The 18404-nt window shown below is 49.7% G+C and overlaps 1 protein-coding gene across 1 annotated transcript in view; it reads left to right on the top strand.

The window, feature by feature from the left end:
• Positions 1–17785: 17785 nt before the first annotated feature.
• The window catches only part of ALPL (alkaline phosphatase, biomineralization associated), a 55155-nt gene continuing 54536 nt past the window's right edge, over positions 17786–18404 (top strand). The window contains exon 1 of the mRNA XM_025856436.2: positions 17786–17956. The gene's annotated coding sequence lies outside the window, so the exon portion shown is untranslated. The remainder of the gene's footprint in view (positions 17957–18404) is intronic.

Genomic DNA, 18404 nt, shown 5'->3' with positions numbered 1-18404 from the left:
TGCTTGTGTTCTCTTTCTCTCTCTGACAAATAAATAAATCTTTAAAAAATACTATTTATGTTTTTATATTGGTATTTTGTATTGTATTGTATTTTGTATCCTCTAAAACTGTATCTTGCTAAACCTGTTCATTAGTTCTAAGTAGATTGCTTAAGATTTTCTATATACAAGATCATGACATTTGAGAATAGAGCAAGTCCCACTTGGTTATAATATATTCGATTTGTATTTGGTTTGCTATTTTTATTTTTTTATTTTTTTTAAAGATTTTATTCATTTATTCATGAGAGAGACAGAGGGAGAGAGAGAAGGAGAGAGAAGCAGAGGGAGAAGCAGGCTCCCAAGGAGCAGGGAGCCCGATGCGGGACTCGATCCCAGGACCCTGGGATCATGACCTGAGTCGAAGGCAGACGCTCAACCATTTGAGCCACCCAGGCGCCCTGGTTTGCTATTTTTAAAAAATATTTTATTTATTTATTTGAGAGAGAGAACACATGAGCAGGGAGAAGGGCAAAGGGAGAGGGAGAAGCAGACTCCCTGCTGAGCAGGGAGCCCAATGCGGGGCTCGATCCCAGGACCCCAGGATCACGACCTGAGCTGAAGGCAGATGCTTAACTGACTAAGCCACTCAGCGCCCCCTGGTTTACTATTTTTATTTATTTATTTATTTAGTTTGCTACTATTTTTTTTTAAGATTTATTTATTGGGGGGGGGCAGGGGCAGAGGGAGAGAGAGGGAATCCGAAGCAGACTCCCCTCTGAGTGCAGAGCCTGATGCGGGGCTCAATCTCATGACTCTGAGATCATGACCTGAGCTGAAATCACCAGTCAGATGCCCAACTGACTGATCTACCCAGACACCCCTGGTTTCCTACTCTTTTGTTGAGGATTTTTGCATATATATTCACAAGGGATATTGGCCTTGTTGTTTTCTCATAATGTCTTCATCTATCGTTGGTATCATGATTATACTGGTCTCATAGAATGAGTTGAGAAGTGCTCCCTCCTCTACTTTTTGGAAGTGTTTTGGAAAGACTGCTGTTAATTCTTCCTTAAGCAGTTGATATAATTCACCAGTAAACCATCTAATTCTGGGCTTTTCTTTGTTGGAATATTTTGACTACTGATTTATTCTCATTACTTGTTATATGTCTATTCAGGTTTTCTTTTGTTTTTCTTTTTAATTCAGTTTTGGCAAGTTGCGTCATTTTCTTTTTAAGATTTATTTATTTATTTATTTGAGAGAGAGAGAGAGAGAGAGAGAGAGAGAGAGAGAGAGACCATGGTGGGAGGAGCAGGAGAGGGAAACTCTGAGCACAGAGCCTGACGTGGGGCTCCATCTCAGGACCCTGAGATCATGACCTGAGCTAAAATCAAGACCCAGCCACTCAACCAACTAAGCCACCCAGGTGCCCCTCCCGTCACTTTTTTAACTTGGAGGCAGACTAGGGAAAGGGTGAGATCATGAGCTTTGGTGGTAAATAGACCCTGCTCTTATCTAAGTCTACCATTTATTAGCTGTGCACTATGGGCTGGTTACCTAATATCTCTGAATCTGTTTTCTCAAATGTAAAGTGTATCATTAGTGAAAATTAGAACAACATATCTAAAGCACCCGGTGCCATGTGATCACATACCAAATATTAACTCCCTCTCCATTTCACCTTCTTTCTTCCTTATTTAATTCTCAAAACAACCTTCATTCAATCATTTATTTACTCAACAAACTTACTGAGCATCAACTGTGTGTCAGGTGCTAAGCTCTGGGGAAACAATGTGAATTAAAATAGCCACTGTCCCCGCCTGCCTGAAGGTTACCGTCAAGAGGGAAAGATGGAAGATGAGTGGTAATCAAATAACCATACTGGGGCACCTGAGTTCCTCAGTCAGTTAAGTGTCTACCTTCAGCTCAGGTCATGATCTCAGGGTCCTGGAATCAAGCCCTGCATCAGGCTCCCTACTCAGAGGGGCGTCTGCTTCGCCCTCTTCCTCTCCCCACACACCCCCCCCACCTGCTTGTGCTTGCTCTCTCTCTCTCTCAAATAAATAGATAAAATCTTAAAAAAAAAAAAAAAACAGACGAAAGTTAGGAAGATGAACCCAGCTCACTATAAGGGTAGAATGGGAACCTGAACTCTCTCATGGCTGCTAATCAGAGAGGGCATCTGGGAGGAGATGACCCTTTAGCTGAAAATGGAGTAAATAGGAGAAAATGAGGCAAGGCTTTCAGGGAGTAAAGAGGGCTTTCCAGGCAGAAAAGACAGGATGTACAAATGCCCTGTGTCAGGAAAGAACATGATGCATTCAAGGAACCAAAGGAAGGCTCGGGTAGGCACAGCAAGGAGCCAAGTGTAGCTAAGGTGGTGAGGGCCAGACTTTGATAGGCCCAATCAGCCAAAGGAAGAAATCAGGTCTTTAGCACAAGAGCAGGGAGGATCCATGGATGGCTTTTTGGCAGGGATGGAGGTGGGAGCATGATGTGATGAGGTCTGCCCTTAGAAGAGAGAGCAGTGTTACATCCTGAGACCATGGGGAGGCCATGCAGTCATCCTGATGAGGAACTGGTTGCCCTGAGTAGGATGGTAGGTGGGGAGATGGAGGGGAGTGGTCAGAATTTAGAAATACTTAGGGATTTATCATGTAAAACAAACAGGAGCTGGAGATGGTCTGGACATAGGGAGCGCGGGACAAGGAGCACAACCAGGTTTCTCGTGTGATCATGGCTGAAAGGCAGTGCCAGTGAGACAAGAACTCAGGGGACCAGGATTGAGGTGTCGGGGAAAAGTCGGGTCCTGTTACCTCCATTGAGGTTCTATGAGGTAGAGGGACTGGTTATGGCCAGGTAGCTGGATAGGCTGAGAAGGGGTAATGATGCTGTTTTGAGCACCTGCTGATCCAGAGGAAAATTCCAGCTACTGTGTGTGTGACAGAGAGTGGAGGGGGTGGTTAGAAATACTCCATTGCTTAAGATCCGGGAACATCCACGTCTGGGCATTCTGGAAAGGATTTCATACCCCATATGGAAGACAGAGCCAGCCAGAATGAAGCCAGGAAAGCACCGAGATGTTCTGGGCAGCAGTCACCCTGCTGACAGTGTGTGGTGTGGTGCCTGGCATACAGTAGGTACTCAGTAACTGCTGAGGCTGGCCTAGCACCTGAATGCGGGGGCCACGGAGGGGATGCTTTACCCACTCACTCACTCTTGTCTCCCTCAGCTTCAGGGATCAACCTGGGAATAGTGGTCCCTTCCTCAACTGGGAAAGCCTAGGTGTCAGGACAAAAGGGAAAGGAAAAGTGAACTTTTTTGAATACCCTCTATGTGCCAGGGATACCTTTACAGCTATTGTGCAGATTTACTTGCTAGATTGACTTGAAGAGTAAATGAATTCCCATTTGAAGTTCAGAGAGGGCAGTACTTCTGCACAAGTACACACAGCCAGTGAGGGTGGCAAAGGTGTGATTCCTACTTGGCTGTCCGACCCCTCAGGCAAGATAGAAACTAGGTTTCAGAACAAAGAGATCCAGGTTGGTTCTGAAACCTCTCGGGCGTCAGGGATTTGAAAAAAGTGAAACCAATGCTGATGTAATTGGCAAAGCCGAATTTCAAAGCACCCCTCCACCCAAGGATGGGGAGGGGATAAAATTCCTAAACTGGGAAAATATTTACATCCCATTCAAACCCTTGGCACTTTGCTCCCAAAGGTAATTAAGCACTGAATGCTGAAAACAGGGAGAAAGCACACACTGGCGAGGGGCCCTGGGAGAAGCATCAACAAATTATTGTTCTTTGAGAAGTACAAATATCAACAGGCCAATTCAGGGATTGCGTTAGAGACTTGTGCTCCCAGAGAAGAGCTCTGCTTCGCGCTGCCCTCGGGTTCAGACTAGGGTGATGCAAGATCCTAGTCACACCCTGCTGTAAGACCCCAGGACCCAGGAGCAGTTCAAGACAATGAAACTCTGCTCCCGCCCTTCTGCACAGGCTCCCCCACCCCTCAGCAAACTGGACTTCCAAGGGAAGACCTGAAGGAGGGGGGTCGCTGCCATGGTAACAAAGGACATCCACCTACCACTCTCCCTCAGGGTTAGCAGCCTCATAGAACCCAGGGTAGGAAACTATTTGAGGTGATACCCAGATTGGGGTCTTAAGTAACCTTGAATCACATATTAAGAAGGCTTTCCTCTTTCAATTTTATTTCAGGCTATCAATCTATCAAGATATCTTCAACACCTCCCTACCACTGGCTCAAAGTCTGGCAGGCAACAGATTTCAAGCTAGAATTCACTCAATCTATGGTCATGGTTACCTTCTATTTAGGGCAAATGAGATTGGTTTTTCCATCTACAACAGAGATTTAATTCTAAAATAAATCGATGGGAGTCAAAACAAAAACAAAAACAAAAACAAACACTAGGGGCTCCTAGGTGGCTCAGTTGGTTAAACGGCTGCCTTCGACTCAGGTCGTGATCCCAGAGTCCTGGGATCGAGTCCCGCATCGGGCTCCCTGCTCAGTGGGGAGTCTGCTTGTCCCTCTCCCTCTGCCCTTGCTCATGCTCTCTCTCTCTCAGTCTCTCTTCTCTCTCTTAAGTAAATAAATAAAATCTTTAAAAAAAAAAGTAAAAGTGAGTGTCCTTGAAGAAGTATATCAGCCAGTAGGAGCACAGGTGCTGACACGTGGCGTGCCAGCAACTCTCTCGAGGTGAGCACGAGGAAACACACTGTCCCCAGCCCGTGCCATAGACTCAAAACCATCCTGTGGAATCTGTGTCCCACCTATTTCCAAAATACCCTAGAGAGTAATTTTCTTTTGGTCCAGGATCAAGTAGCAAAGGATCAGCCTGGAATAAAAAAAAAATAATTAACAACTTTGTTACTGTTTTCTTTGGGGACTGTTTTCCTTCCTCTCACCCCACCCCCTGGGGAAAAAAATAATATAAACAAAACTACTTGGACTCAGTTGATACCGTGTGAGTTGAGCATTATTTTGCAACTAAGGTCTTAAGATATTTTAAGAGACAGTGATAAGGAAACAGTCAAGTCCTTCCACTCAGAGAAAGATGATGACTTGGGGCCACCAGTCCCAAGGTTAGGGACCTGACTCCCAGCATCAGGACTCACTTTGCACCTTTAGATGCCTGAGCACTGTGGTGTCCCTTACCAACCTCTTCTCATGAGATTAGAAGTATAAATAACATTAAACCACAAACATATACCTAGCAGGTATACCAAAATTAAAACTATACTTCTGTATTTTATTTTATTTTTAAAAGATTTTATTTATTTGAGAGAGAGAGAGAGAGCATGAGCAGGGAGAGGGAGAAGCAGACCCCCCACTGAGAAGGGGGCCTGACACAGAGCTCAATCCCAGGACCCCAGGATCATGACCTGAGCCAAAGGCAGATGTCCAACCGAGTCACCCAGGCGTCCCTATGCTTCTGTATTTTAAATTAACTGATTGCAAAGTTCTGAATAAGATTGTCAAGATGGACTTTTGTTCTTGGGTTGTTTCAAGATTTTATTTATTTATTTATTTGACAGGGAGAGAGAGAGCACGCAAGAAGGGGGAGCAGCAGAGGGAGAGGGAGAAGCAGGCTCCTTGATGAGCAGGGAGCCCGATGTGAGGCTCGATCCCAGGACCCCAGGATCATGACCTGAGCTGAAGGCAGATGCTTAACTGACTGAGCCACCCAGGTGCCCCATGTTCTTGAGTTTCGTTTGGACTTGGGAGATTGTTTTACTTTCCTGGTGTCCTGGACACATTATTAGCCTATGCACTGCTTACTAAGGGAGGGTGGGGCAGGGTGGGAGTATGACCTAGTATGACTGCTGCTGCACCCAGGATCAGAATGTTGGTGTGTCACCTGTCAGGGTCATTCGGTGCTGTTTGTCTGACATTATTAGCCTTTTAGCCAGCCAGTCAGGACCTTGCCTTTTGTCCCGGGATTAGCTGGATTCTTAGCAAACAATCCCAGTTTACTTCACACACACCCTCTGTGTTGGGGACATGGAGAGATCAGGAGACGCAGGTATGGAATAAGAAAATAGTCTACCAGTGATTATCATAATGCAGAGTTGTGACGAGACACCTCAGAGTGTATCAGAGCAAGGCAGGGCCCTAGACCATGCCTTCTCCAACCTGTCATTTCATAAATAAGATTTCAGTGTCACCAGCGGCTCCTGAAAAGGAGTGACTCGGGGCATTTGGCTGGCTCTGCCAGTAGAGAATGCGACTCTTGATCTCGGGGTCATGAGTTCAAGCCCCACGTTGCTCGTGGAGCCTACTTTATTTTTAAAATTTTTAAAAAAGATTTGATTTATTTATTTTAGAGAGACATAGAACGTGTGAGCAGGGGGAGGGGCAGAGGGAGAGGGAGAGAGAGAATCGCAAGCAGACTCCTGCTGAGCCCGGAGCCCAACACAGGGCTCAATCCCACAACCCCAAGACCATGACTCGAACCAAAACCAAGAGTCAGATGCCCAACCGACTGAGCCACGCAAGCACCCTCTGTGGAGCCTACTTAAAAAAAAAAAAAAAAGAAAAGAAAAGAAAAGAAAGGAGGGGGCGCCTGGGTGGCTCAGTCCGTTAAGCGTCTGCCTTCAGCTCAGGTCATGATCCCAAGGTCCTGGGATCGAGCCCCGCATCGGGCTCCCTGCTCAGCGGGAAGCCTGCTTCTCCCTCTCCCACTCCCCCTGCTTGTGTTTCCTCTCTCGCTGTGTCTCTCTCTGTCAAATTAAAAAAAAAAAAAGATTAAAAAAAAAAGGAGGGACTAAGTTTGTGTATAATTTAATTATAGACACACAGTAGGTGCTAAAAAAAATCTTCACTGAAGACCCGCTGGAGGAGAGAAGAGGGTGGCAGCAGGTCTAGGTTGAGCTTCTTAGGCGGTGGGGAGATTGTGGGGGAGGAAGAGAGCTGGGTAGAGTCATTCCCAGGCAGATGGAGTATTTGCCGGTTAGCGGTTGCCTGGTGCCCAGTAGCTTCTATTATCAGCTTCTGTATCCAAGTGCAGAAGCACTGAGACTGGTGCTTGGAGGAAATAGTTTCCTGAAAGTCCTACTCTGGCCCTGCTTTGACGTGCCATGGACCAGCCCAACTCTGAGGCCTGGAGAAGGTCCCGCATCCTAAAGGCCCTCTCGTGCTGCCTTCAGGAACGCGGTGCCCACGCTCTGGGGTGCGAGGCCACACTGTTCATTTCCACAGGCCATTTTGGGCAAGTCGCTCCCTATCCCCTCCCTCCTGGTTAGATCAGGTGATACGGAGACAAGAAGAGTATTGTGGTGCGAACCAGCGTTTGGAGTGTCCTTAAATGGATGTGATTCTGGTGCTCGCTCTAGGCACACACATGAGCACATGGCTGCACATCCCCCAGCGGCTTTAAGCAGGAGAAATAAGGCGGTGGGTGGGTTCTCTTCCCCCCCGTGAAGAAATGAGGAAGCTGGATGATTTGTGGCTCATCTTAGGGAGAAATGAGGAAGGGAATTTTCCCGGGTAGGGCATTTTTGCAAACACAAAAACTGGAGTAAGAGGGAACTGTGAGGCTGTCACTGGAAATTCCAGGGATCTCCATGAGCCCAGGAAACTAAATGCTGTCAGGCTTCTTATGCTGGAGGCAGGGGCTGGAGAGGCGAAGGCTGGAGCTACTCGCTCAGTGACTCGGGCAGCAGGTCAGTCTTACCTCAGATCTGAGGAACTGCGCCCTTCTCCTCCCTCCGCGGGCATGCTCCACGTCCTCAGGTTCCACACGGCTCCACACAGCCCCCCGGGAGAATCTGACCTTCCCTCTCTCTCGATCTACGACTGCCCTCCCCTCGCAGTTTCTTAGTTCAGATGGAGTTGGGAGACAAGTCTAGGTTCTGGCTGAACTTGAGGCAGTCAGCTGTGTGCAGGGGCGTGCGCGCGCGCGTGCGCGTGCAAGAGTGGCCTGTGGGGGCTACGTAGAGCGGTGGGTACCGCAGTCGGGCTTCCCCCTGGGACGAAGGAAACTGCAAGCAGGCCCTCTACGTAAGTGTGGAGTGAGAACGAGAGTATGGCTTCTCACTTTGAGAATCAAGGAGTAAAAGTGGTTTGTGAGGAAGAAAGTGGGATGAGAGAATCTCATCACCTGGGTATCTAGTCCCACCCCCAAACCCATCCCCGCTTCCTCAAGAGCTGCCCTGTCGGCCCGGCGCGGCCCCGCCCCACCCGGAGTTGATTGGCCCAGGAGTGGCCATGTGACCCAGCTGGGCCAATCCGATTCTCTCTCCTGGGCACCGGCACACCACCGCCTGCTGCCCTTTGGTAGGCAGCCCTGGGGAAGCCAGGTCCTGCTGTAAAGACTGGGGAGCGGGGCGCGGGGTCCTCAGGGAGAGGAGCGTGAAGCAGGTGAAGAGAAATTCAGAGAAGGGAAGTGGTTTGGATTGGTGACTGATCAAATCCCTGCCTCCTGTTTCTTCTGGCAGCCTCCCTGCCCGTGGCTGTCAGGGACAAACCTTTTAGTAAATTACTCTTTTCTGTTCGTCCGGCGGGAGTGGTTTTCTATTGCCTGCAACTAGAATCCTCATTACGGATAGCTAATAAAATGATAGTAGTAATAGCTGATATTTATTGAATCCTCATGATGTACGATACACTCTTCCAAAGGGGCTTATATACATTGTCTTGAACTTCTCAACAATTCCATGTGGTATGTATTATGCCCATTTCACGGCAGAAGGAACTCAGGTCACACTGCTCACTGGCTCAAGGTCACTCACATACGTGAAGCCAGATTTGAACCCAGGCAGTCTGATTCAGACTCTTGGTCACCATCCATCACTACAGCCTTTTCAGTGGAAGGTGCTGGGAGGTAGGGGCTCAGGCCTTCTGACGCCACCTATCACATGCTCACTCCAGTCCTACACCCACACAGAACAATGCAAGCTGGGGGAGTTGGCAGCTGAGGTGAAGTGTTTGCCCTCTGCCCTACCCCCAACACCACCCCCACCCTTCGAGGTAGAGGAGGAGCCTGGAGTCCCTCAGTTTCCATGACACAGCACTTTGGAGTGGTAAAGATTAAACCACTGGCTTTCCTTCCTCTGAGTGCTTGGAGCCCTCTGGAACCACCACGGAGGAGGCTGGAAAGGAGACTGAATTGTCCTGGAGGTGTGACACATGGTCACTCTCACTTTCCAGGAGCACTTGCTGGGCACTTCGTGAATGAGCAGTAGCAATCCTTCCTCTCTCACTCGGAGGCTGTGAGGCACCAAGGTCGGGGGCTAGGAATTGCATGCTGGCTGCCTGCTCTTGATTTATTCTCCAAGCCTCTGTTTCATTAGCTGTAGCAGGGGATCATTCATAATAACCCCTATCCAGAGGAAAAAATTAGATAATGCATCCAGAGGTTTGAAAACCTGGGAGGGATTGGGAAAACATTTACATTATTACATGAGAAAAGCAGGGACCCTCGGTGTGTATCCTATGATCCCATTCTTTTTTTTTTTTTTTAAGATTTTATTTATTCATTTAAGAGAGAGAGAGAGAGACAGAGAGAACACAAGCAGGGGGAGAGGGAGAGGGAGAAGCAGACTCCCCGCTGAGCTGAAGGCAGCTGCTTAACCATCTGAGCCACCCAGGCGCCCCCTATAATCCCATTCTTTTAGTTTTTGTTTCAGTTTTTTTTTTTTTATTGTGAAACACTCGTCTTTTTTTATTTTTTTTTTTAAGATTTTATTTATTTATTTGTCAGAGAGATAGAGAGCACAAGCAGGAGGAGTGGGAGAGGGAGAAGCAGGCTTCCTGCTGAGCAGTGAGCCCGATGTGGGACTCGATCCCAGGACCCTGGGATCATGACCTGAGCTGAAGGCAGTCGCTTAACCGACTGAGCCACCCAGGCGCCCCAGTTTGTTTTTAAATCTGGAAAGATAAATACCAAGGTGTTAAATGGGGTATTTCTGTGTGATAAGATTACAAGGTATTTTGATTTACTTTTTCCTTATGCATTTAAACTTTCTAGCTTGGGGGCACCTGGGTGGCTTAGTCAGTTGGGCATCTGCCTTCAGCTCTGGTCATGATCCCAGGATCCTGGAATCACTACCCCTAATTGGATTCCTTGCTCAGCGGGGAGCCTGCTCCTCCTCTCCCTCTGCCTGCCACTCCCCCTGCTTGTGCTCTCTCACTTTCTCTGTCAAATGAATAAGCAAAATCTAAATAAAATAAAATAAACTTTCTAGCACGAACATATATGGTTTATATATTTTAAAAACAGATCGTATGGGGCGCCTGGGTGGCTCAGGCGTTGAGCGTCTGCCTTGGCTCAGGTCATGATCCCAGGGTCCTGGGATCAAGCCCCGCATCGGGCTCCCTGCTCAGTGGGAACCCTGCTTCTCCCTCTCCCACTCCCCCTGCTTGTGTTCCTTCTCTCGCTGTGTCTCTCTCTCTGTCAAATAAATAAATAAAATCTTAAAACAGATCGTACTTTACACATATAAAATATGTTTATTATTATTTACTTCTAAATGCTTTGGCAAGTATAAAGTCCTCCATAAATGCAAGCATGTGAGTACTTGCCTAAGTCCTAAAGCCATTGCGTGGGGGGTATTTGTGAGTTGCCTCCCCAGCACTCACTCCCCTCTTCTTTCAGAGCAGTTTGGATGAACTGAGTCTCATCCCATCTCCACTGGTGGGCCTGGATTGGCTTGAACCAGTCATTGTGGTGACTGTGTTAGGGAGCCCATGAAGGAGGGTGGGTCCATCCTAAGACTTGGGTCTGTTTGGGGAAATAGATTTCCACTCTTTCGGATATATTAAAGGCTGCTTCTGTAAGCTGGTAACGTTGGCCTGGGTGAGAATGGAACCAGGACAAGAAGGAGGAAGGGGAACTGAGAAATGGAAGAAGAGAGGAAAAACCAGGTCCTGACTACATCACTGGGCCACTGGGAAAAGCCTCTCTCCTGAATGTAGACTTTTTCATTCCGTGTGCCAGTGAATTCCCTGATTTCAAAACCCTCTCTGAGAAGTTGGATTTTCTGTCAGTTACAACCTCCTAGCCAATAAAGAAACTGGGACCAGAAGTGAGATGTTGTGAGTAATAGACCCCAGAGCTTGTGGGGCTGAAGAGGTAGGGGGAGCATAGGGGGCCCGCCAGGCTCCTGGCTGAGAAGTTGGCATTTCTCAAATAGCTGGTGGTGAAGGAGTCTGTTGAATCTTAGCATTCAAGCCAGGTACCTCTAAGGCTCTCTGTAAGGAGACTTGCGGGAAAATTTCAAGATTTTGGAATGGTCGTTCCTTTCTTGTAGTCATTAGTAAATTCCTGCAAGAGAGACAGGATTCCTTGGAAATAGGCCTGTTTGAAAGGAGGGAAGGAAGTGTGAGGGCTTTGTTAAGATAAGCTCTTTTTTTTTTTTACGATTTTATTTATTTATTAGAGAGAGACAGAGCCCAAGCAGGGGGAGTGGCAGGTAGGGGGAGAGGGAGAAGCAGGCCCCCTGCTGAGCAGGGAGCCCTACGCTGGGGCTCAATCCCAGGACCCTGGGATCATGACTTGAGCCAAAGGCAGACGCTTAACCAACTGAGCCACCGAGGTCCCCCAAGAGAAGCCCTTTCTACCTGAGGTCTGCAATCCAAGTTGACAGCGAGTCCAGAATTCCTGTCGGAAAGGGGAATTTTCTATGTCAAGCTGTATTTAGTGTAAGCGCACTCCAGGAAGTGGGAACCTTGGCACAAGATAAAACCGAACACCCCTCAGGTCCCTCCCAAGCATATCCTGTCAGGCATTCTTTGTCTGACAAAGACGCCCAACTCCTACTCTTTTGCTTCTTCTGGGATGCAGCCTTGGGACAAGAGGCAGATCAGTGGTACCTCTCCACCCTTGCCATGGTTTTGAGATGTCAAGGTGAAGGCCATCAGTGAAACCAAGGGCAGGAGGATGCACTGAGCCCAAGGCCAGTTGCCAGGAGATAGATATTCTCAGGCCACGTTCTGGACACAAAGATGTGGCAGTCTCTGGCTTGGGTTACTAGTCCATGTATTTGACTAAAAGCAAATAGATTAGACACCTGCTAAGCCTTTAAGAATAAAATTTAAGATTGTTTATTTGTAATGCTCAAGCTACCAATGTTGGCCTGCCATTGTCCACGCCCTAAAGCATCCTCAGGTCCCCCACTACATCTGACAGGAAGTGAGAGGCCAAACTGGTGCAGGTTCCAGGAGGAGCATCTCCAAGAGCCATCTCAGATGTGTCCATGGAAGACAGAGAGGTGGATAGATAGGCCGGTGCTCAGGCAGGAGGACGGATGAATCTTCAAGGAAGATTTTATCAGAGATAATGAAAATCTTATGTGTTGGGGTGGTTTGGAGAATGATCTTTTCCTTGCTATTCTGGGGATAGCCAGCTTTTCTCCTACTTATTAGGGATGGCTTCTCTCTTGCCTCCATTCCGGAAATGCCACGGGACTGCTAAGGCCAGGCCTGCCTGAATCTACTCTGGCCTCTGGAATCCAGCCCCCAGAAGATGGCCTTGACCCTTCTTTTTGGCCTACAGCCTTCTCCAGGGCTGAGAATAGGAAGCAACATGCTCCCTTTCAGAGCTGGGAACTCAGAGCTCAGAGCCTGCTCACAAGTCCTTTTAGAAATAAAGGACAAAATAGGGACATTGTTCCCTGGACAATGGTGTTTCTCACAAGCAGGCTTCCCCTTTTGTGAGGAGAGCTCCCTTTAAGAGCAGCTGGGACTGGCCAGTTCTTAGGGTACTGAGCTAGGAGAGACCTGGAACTGGGGACGGAGCTGTACGTGTGAAGGGGCACCTTGGGTTAGGACTGCCCAAAAGATTGGACTAAGAGAAGATGGGGGCTGGAGCAAGGGTAGGCTCCAGATGGGATTAAGGCAGGGGCTGGGGCAGGATTAGGGGGTAAACCTAGGACTGGAGCGGAAGCCAGTAGGGGATGAGGCTTGGAGGGTAGAACGGGTCCTGGGAGGGCAGGTCACAGACAGCTCAAAAGCCCGGGCATCCGACCTAGGCAGCTCAGGTACCCCTCTGACTGTCTGGGGGCGGGGGGGCTCCCGGCTGGCTCTCTCTCTCAACTTTCATCTTGGCTCCAGTGTCATCTTCTTGCCCTTGAACGTCTTATTTACTGCCACAACCTGCCCCGACTTGGCACTCTTGTTCCTGCTTGTAGCTCTTTATCCACTCCCTTAACATCTTCTAACATACTTTATGATGTACGTATTTATAACGTTTATTATGTCCTCCCTAACTAGAATGTCAGCTCCATGAGGACAGAAATCTTTTATTCACTCGTGTCCCCAGCTCCTAGAACATCTAATAAACATTGGTTGAATGAACCCAGTTGTTAAGCTTCTCTGATCTGAGAGCTTCCTCCTTTGAAAAGCAAGGAGAGACATTCACCAGGCAGCCTCAGCGTTGCAGAGAGGGACACGTGAGATCACACCCCCCACCGGGCTGGTGGGCCCTTCAGCCAATGACCGCTTGTATATGCCTCTGTTTCCTCATCTGTAAAGTGGGAATGAAGTCCTACTCTATAGGGTTGTTGCGGTGTAGGAGTAGGTGGGTAAATAGGTCCAAAGGACTTCGACCAGGGCCTGTCACAAAGCCAGTGTTCGGTAGTGGTGGGCATCGTGTTGGTTTAATGAAAGTGCCTTCTCCTCAGTCTTAGTTTATTGTTCCACAGAGTTGAAGGTGGGGCTGGAGGGAGCACTGGGAGGCAAGTGGCTGAAACTTTGGTGATGCCTGGGCTTGAAATAAAATGATACTTTGTTTTTTTTTTTTAAAGATTTTATTTATTTATTTGAGAGAGAGAGAATGAGAGATAGAGAGCACGAGAGGGAAGAGGGTCAGAGGGAGAAGCTGACTCCCTGCTGAGCAGGGAGCCCGACGTGGGACTCGATCCTGGGACTCCAGGATCATGACCTGAGCCGAAGGCAGTCGCTCAACCAACTGAGCCACCCAGGCGCCCTAAAATGATACTTTGAATACAAGGGTCAAAACAGAAACAAAGCGGTTCCCGACCCCACCCTTTAAATATCCTCCTAGACTTCAGGCCTTGTTGCCCCAGCGCCGGGTCAAAGCCGACTCCTCACCGCCCCCCCCCCAAAACAGACCTGAGTTTCATCTCTTCTCTCTCTGTTCTTTCTGCTTCCTCCCTCTCCACCCATGGCCTGACCCACGTGTGCCCTCCATCATAGCATTTCCCACTGCAGGAGGCTCCCCAGGAGCAGTGGAAATGAGAGTTAACTCTGGGTTCCTTGCCTTCTCACCTCAAACTTGGCTTTTTTCTTTTTAAAGATTTTATTTATTTATTTGACACAGAGAGAGAGAGAGAGAGAGAGAGAGATTGAGCAGCAGAGAGAGAAGCAGGCTCCCCGCTGAGCCCAATAAGGGGCTCAATCCCAGGACCTTGGGATCATGACCTGAAGCTAATGGCAGACGCTTAATGATTGAGCCATCCAGGTGCCCCAACTTAAGGCCATGTTAAAAGCAGGGGGCTCCGGGCGCCTGGGTGGCTCAGTCGTTAAGCGTCTGCCTTCGGCTCAGGTCATGATCCCAGGGTCCTGGGATCGAGCCCCACACTGGGCTCCCTGTTCAGTGGGAAGCCTGCTTCTCCCTCTCCCACTCCCCCTGCTTGTGTTCCCTCTCTCTGTCAAATAAACAAATAAAATCTTTAAAAATAAATAAATAAATAAACATCTTAAAAAAAAAAAAAAAGGCTGGGGGCCCATAGCATGTTCTTAATAAATATGGAATAAATGAATGAGTAGAAAAAAGTAGAAAAAGCCCAGCTTTGATCCTGACCTTTAGGTAAATAACATCTTTGGCCTTCAGTTTCCTCATCTCTTGTGGGGATTATTAATACTGTTACTATTAATATTAGTAATATTAATACTATTAATATTTGCCCTGTCCATCAAATAAAACTGTTGTCAGGGGGCACCTCGTTGGCTCAGTGGGTTGAACTTCCGACTCTCGATTTCGGCTCAGATCATGATCTCAGGGTCCTGAGATCCAGCCCCGCATCAGGCTCCAAGCTCAGCAAGGAGTCTGCTTGAGATTCTCTCCCTCTGCCCCTCCCCTTGCTCGAGCTCCCTCTTTTTCATTCTCTCTTGCTCGATCTAAAATAAGTCTTAAAAAAAAATAAAACTGTTGTGACGATCATTAGATCATTAGTTCTTAGAGCAAAGAGAGCTTGGAGGTCAAACAGTCCAATTTGCTTATTTTTCCAACAAGGAAGCAAAGCCCCAGAGACAGGGTATGTACAGCTGTAGAGAGACCTAATGCAATAATTGCTTTCTACCAGCCGAGTGGTCCTGGAATCCTGGACTCTCAGCTGGATTTAGAGATTGTCAGTCCAACCAGCCAGAGGGCATGTGAACCTAGGCAGGGAGAGTGATTTTCTCAGCTCCCCCAGAAAGCTAGGGCAGAGCTGGAGGGTGGGGTTCCTAGTTTCCCATCCAGGCCTCCTTCCTGCTAGGCTGACAGAACCAGGAGGGGAGGTACCCAGGGAGCGGGGGCAACGATGGCTGCCGGGTGTCCCCTGCCCCCGCCCCCCAGGGGAAATTTCCCTGTGGGACAAAGCCCAGGAGCAGGACAGGAGAGGCAGGGGAGGAAGGTGTCAGGGCTGCCCAGGCAGCGGTTTCTCTTGTTGATAACCCATCAATGGACTCCCAAGCAGGGGGGGTGGTACCTTGGGGAAAATCACCCAGACACAGAGGCCCAAGTACTGGCCATGTACAACCAGAAGAGCTATTACCATAGCTTTCGGGAGATCAGAAGTCAGGGGCAGGTGCTGGGGGCTCTTGATAGGTGGGATGGGCTTCCCCCAACTTCCTGCTGGCTCAGCCTCCCAGCTCTGCCCAGGCTGCGACCGGCAGACTTTCCATGCCCGCGGCTTTGCCCCTGGCTCCCTGATGATGACACTATCTCAAGCCTCGTGGTATCACTAAACCCTTCCTTGGCATTTGGAAGCAGTGACAGAGCCTCTCCCAGATTCTGGGCTTAGTTCTGGATGTTTTTCACCCACAATGTTTCATGCAAAAGTGTTGTATTTCCTAAACTTCATTCATTTACCACCTCGATGATTTTCACCATAATAACCTAACCCATTAAATACATAAATAAATAATATTTACTCAATGTTTTGATTAACTTTTTAAAAAACATAAACTTATGTCAAAAAGGAAACTTTGTATCATTCCTGTAAATAAAGAAATAGTATCAATTTCTAAAACTAGAGGAAGAAAAACAAATACAAAGACATTCTTGGTTTCTGGTGCCAGGCCCCAGTTTTGGCTCCAGTCTTATTGATAAGTCATATGTTCTTTCTGGGCCTCTCTTTCCTCTTATGTAAAATGGGATTGTTAGGAGATATGATATGCAAGATGCCAGGTCCTGAGCTGCCATGGAGCAGATAAGAGACTTCTGGCTTGGTATTGGTTCTGCTGGTGCTGACATGGTCTCCCCTCTGCTCTGGACTCGATCCCCGCCTCACCTTCAGGAAAAGGTGGCTGCAGAAAGATTGGGGCTTAGATACTGAGAACGGCAGGGATCTGGGGCACTGAAGATCACAGCCTTCAAATCTCTGGCTATTGTGGGTTAGAGACACAAATTACTCCAGGCAGCCCTAAGGGTCACTAAAAATACCCTTTTCTTGGGAGGCAGTGAGTTGTCACTGGAGGCATTCAAACAGAGTTTGGGGGCTTGGAAGAAGATTGTCAGAATTCAAACTCAGTCTGGTTCTCAGGGAAAGGGAGCAAATCCTTCCCCCACCCGCCCATGGGGGCTGGTCCCTGGGGAGTAGGGATGGGGCCCATAGCATTCAGCATCTGGTGCTGTCCACCCCCCTCACATTTATCTAGAATTTTTGAGCTTCCTGTGTACTTTTCAACCACTGTTTCATATGACTCTCCCAGCACGTGGTGAGGGAAGTCAGGGGAGACAGTGTCTGCCTGCTAAGGAACAGGCGGATCCACAGGGGCCAAGTGACTTGTCCAAGGACACCAGGGTGGTCTTGAACCCAGGCTGTCTGACTCCATTGCCTGGGAAGTGTAGCTTCCTCCTCTGTCACCCAGGAGGCTTGTGGCTGGGACTCTGGCTGGGACAAGTCAGTATGATCCCTGGCTGGCCCCTTCCCTCTCAGAAGAAAAGGGGTAACAGCCCCTGTCCTGCAGAGGCTCCGCTCCGGAAGCCACCCCTCCTAGGTCATCCTCTGCTTCCTTTGGCCCTAGCCAAGGAAACAGCCCAAGGGCAGGGAAGAGAGCTAGCAGAGAAGAGTGCTAGCAGTCTGGTATGAAGTGGGAGGAGAGAGGGCAGGGAGAGTCAGACACACAGGTGGACAGTGACAGGAGACACGTGGATAAAGATGGATAGAGATATGGAGAGACCCGAAGAAAGCTAGGTGGACAGACACAGACAGACACACACAGAGGGGCAGACAAGACCGAGGGCAGGAGGAAGACCACAGAGACAGAACGAAGTTGGAGCCAAAGATAAAGACGGCTGGGATACGCACGCAGAGACCGGAATCCGCCCAACCTCGCAGAAAGGGAAGGACAGAGGGCCCCCGCCGGAAGCCGGGAGGTGGAGAGCGCCCGGGAGCGCGGGGAACCGGGAAAGCGCAGGCAGCTGCCGACGCCCCCCCCCCCGCCTCCCCTCCCCCCGCCCCCGCCATCCTTCCCGGAGCAGCCGGGTGTGGGGGGCGGGGGATCGGCCCGCTTCCCGGCAGGGGGCGCCCTGGCCCCGTGGCCCGGTCGGCCGGCGGAGCTCCGGCAGGGGCGGGGCGGGCTGGGGCCCCGGCCCGGGCCGGCGGCGGGGGTGGGGGCGGGGGCGGGGTGCCCCGGCTGCTCTCCGGGCCCCTCGGCCGCCTTTATAAGCCCGCCGGGGAGGTGGCCCCGGCAGCGTCGCGCTCCCGCCACTCCGCGCCGTCGGTCTCAGCGCGCCGACCCCACGTCGCTTGTGCCAGGAGACCCTCGCCCACGAACTCTGCTCAGGTAAGGACTCGGTGCCGTCCTCGGCTCTCCGGGACCCCCAGGGACGGGGTCGATTCCGGCCCCTGCTACATCCTCCTCTCGTCCGGTGGTGGCGGCGAGGATAGATTTGTAAATGTCAGGGCGCGGATCTCCGCATCTCCACACCACCCAGGGCAGCCCGTTCGGGACCCTCAGACACCTGTCCCGTTCCAGTTCTCGCGCGCATCCGGGGCTCCCGGCAGCGCGCGGGGCCGGGCTGGAGATTGGACGTGGCGCCCGCGGGGACCGCGAGCTAAGGGGACAGTGCTCGGGACCGCTGCTGTAGTCCTGGGATCTCCTGCCTCCTGGGTCTCTGCCCGGGACTTACACCTTCCATCTACGCGCCTCTCCCGGGTGTCTGGTGACTGAGCAGCCCTGATGATACCCCCTTGGTGGGAGATCAAGAGACTCAGGCTGCCAACCCCAGCAC

This window comes from Callorhinus ursinus, unplaced genomic scaffold (genome assembly GCF_003265705.2).
Source record: "Callorhinus ursinus isolate GAN/ISIS: 27379988/994484 unplaced genomic scaffold, GSC_fseal_2.0 scaffold18, whole genome shotgun sequence".
Classification (NCBI taxonomy): Eukaryota; Metazoa; Chordata; class Mammalia; order Carnivora; family Otariidae; genus Callorhinus; species Callorhinus ursinus.
This window is presented reverse-complemented; position numbering and strand designations above follow the sequence as displayed.